The 3,056-nt window shown below is 31.2% G+C and overlaps 1 pseudogene; it reads left to right on the top strand.

Annotated features, from left to right (window-relative positions):
• Positions 1–456: 456 nt before the first annotated feature.
• Positions 457–2,326, top strand: LOC127724013 (collagen alpha-1(VIII) chain-like; annotated as a pseudogene).
• Positions 2,327–3,056: the final 730 nt, after the last annotated feature.

Below are 3,056 nucleotides of genomic sequence, written 5' to 3'. Positions count from 1 at the left end.
AGTATATATATTGTAATTTTACTCTGTACCATTATCATATAGTTTGGACTATAAGAATTGTGTACACAAATATAATGTAAGTATCATTCATTCATTGTTGAGTAAAAGAAAACAAAGGGCTCGTTACACGAAAGAAAAAAATAACAATTCATTACCTGAACACCGTGTCATTGATATAATAGAATTAAGGGTGCAAGATAAAAGATAAAATTGCAACAATTTATGAAACAAGGTTTCTGTATAATGTTTGTTCTTTTTTTTTATGTTTTTGTTGTTATTTCAAAATAGGTTTTAATTCATAAGTTGTTCTTTCAAATGACAACAATTCCGCAAATTATTTTTGATATATTGTTATTCGTGTCATGATTAAAGGATATTTGTACAGAAAAATTGTTTGTTGCTTTTTTTATAGAATTCTTACACTGAAAGAAGAACGTTATTATATTGATAGTCAGGATGATTACGTGTCCGGCTATCGTCATTTTTATGGTCATGTCTTTTCCCTTAATAGCGTGCACTTCACAGTCATGTGTTCTGGACATATTAGATGAGTTAAATAAAATGAAAGTGGACATGGCAAAGTCTAAAGGTATGTTTTGAATCCATTGTTTAAACTTGATGAGTGTCATCATTTTTTGAAGTATGAATGACATGTTGACAATAGACAAAATCTTTTGTTTTTGTTTTATTGTTTTTATTTTTATTTCTTAATTGAATAACACATATACTGTCATATATTATGTAAGTTCGAATGTGATTTGCCTGTCCTTGTGTATGATTTAAAGATTATAGTTAGTGCAATATTTAGCTTTCGGCAGCTGTGGCAAAAACACTAATAAATATAAAAGTAAGTAGTAGTTTACAACTATAGGTCACCGTAGGGCCTTCAACAATGAACAATACTCGTACCGCATAGTAAGCTATTAAAGACCCCTAAATTACTAATGCAAAACAATGCAAACGATAAAACTGTCGGTCTAATTTATGTACAAACAAAATAACCAAAAACAAATTTGATATACAGCAACAAACGACAACCGCTGAATTACAGGCTTTGAATGTTTTGATTTTCAGGATAAATGCAAATGTAACGTATGTTAGCCTTTATGTCTAAAAAATACTAATATCTGAAACCTCGATTCAAATTCCAAGTAACTACATTAAACAATCTTAACTTTATCAATTTAAAGTTTCTTCCAACTTTATTTCGGTTTCGTTGGACCGTAAAGTAAAGGTTATACACATTAATTTGCGTCAAATAAGCTGACCCAAAAGTTTAACTGGCTAAGGAAATACATCAAAACTTAAAGTCAAGATAATTATTTTCATAAATGCATTAACCTTCGTTGATTTAAAATCAGTATGATTTCACCAAGATACCATTCATACTAGCCTTTAATTGGTTGTATTTGAACAAGTTCAAATTTGATAAGCCATTAGAACATTATTTAGTTACTGATTGTTATATCCTGACTTGGATCAGACACTTTATAATGTTTTCTGACCCTTTAAACTTCCCTCAGTACTTTCTAATTCCAGTAAGATATAACACCAAAGAGACAAATTACGTTATAAAGGGACGATCATTTGATTTTCCTGGACCAGGAGCATTTTGGAAATAGATATGCTGGCCTGGTAAGAACTGAAAATAAATATTTTTGTAAAGATATCAGAAAATGTGAATATTATGCAATACAAAATGCAGAAATATTTGTATTGAGATTAAATAAGCCAGCTTATTAAAGCAAAAATTCCGTTCACAAAAAACGCTAGAAAAGCAACTGACCGTTCTGTTAGAATTGATTGTTTCAAATTCTTCAACAGTTCTTCCTATGAATTTCATTTAGTTGCACTTATTATTTGTTAGAAATGATTATACAATTGTTTAATTATACAGCTGCCTCTGCAACTGGGAAGCCAGCGTTTTTTGCAGCACTTACACCGCATTTTTCATTAACTGGAATAAATGCCGTATTAAAATTTGATGATGTCAGAGTGAATAGAGGAGGAGCATATGCCCCATCAACAGGCGTGTTTACTGCGACTATTCAAGGACTTTATCATTTTTCCTGTATGATTTTGGCAAATCATCGTGCCGTTGTACATTATCAACTGAACAAAAATGATCAGCCATAAATTTTCGGTTATTCACACAAAGGAGCAGCTGCAGACTCGAGTACAATTAGTGCTGTCATAGAGCTATCAGTTGGAGATCGAGTATTCGTCAAACATAGACATACTGCTGCCTCAGAAGTTGTTTTTGGGGCAGCTCACACTACCTTTTCTGGATATTTTATACACGAATAAACCAATGATTACATTTTGATTTTCTTGTTTTACTTAGTTAAGGTTACTTAAGATAAAACACAATGTATATCTATAGGTCTCATAACGTGTTAGAATTGGATGGCGTTTGGTAAATCATTTCGATAGAATTATAAATGCGTCTTTAATGAGTTTTTGTTACGTTTGAAATTGAATAACGAGTGATGACATCAAACGATATCCAATTCTCTCTCGTTTGTGATATCCCTTATTGATATTGAACCCTTATACTGTGATAGGAGAAATATCTACCCGTTCATAAAAGGAAATATCGTCTGCGTAATTTTATTTGAATTTTTACACCTGAGCTGAACAATGCTTTATTTGGCTTTTTAGTGCATCCCATACTTTCACAAAGACGTGTTCATGAAAAAAGTGAGAATATAGTAAAGCATTAACTGACCCCCAAGGAAAGACAGCTAGCGAAGTAATTTACTCTGGTACGCACTCTAAGATAAATTTATGCTTTTATTTAATGTGGTTATTCTCTATATTGTTTTTCATATACATAGCGTACAAATATAGAAACAATTTCTACGAAGGAAAATTGATGGGTAGTTCTGAATGGTATGAAATATGGAAGGACACAAAATATTCATGATTTATTTATTATTCTGTTCTGAAAAGGCAAAAATATCATATAGTTATTCCATGAAGTAAAGTCACGATGTTACGTTACCTGTTTTGCAAAGCAAGTTCTTTTAATTACGAACTTTTGGAAGAATTGGATA

The sequence above is a fragment of the Mytilus californianus genome, unplaced genomic scaffold (genome assembly GCF_021869535.1).
Source record: "Mytilus californianus isolate M0D057914Y unplaced genomic scaffold, xbMytCali1.0.p SCAF_14, whole genome shotgun sequence".
In the NCBI taxonomy this organism is placed as follows: domain Eukaryota; kingdom Metazoa; phylum Mollusca; class Bivalvia; order Mytilida; family Mytilidae; genus Mytilus; species Mytilus californianus.
Note: the sequence above shows the minus strand (reverse complement) of the source record. Positions and strands in the feature narration are given on the sequence as shown.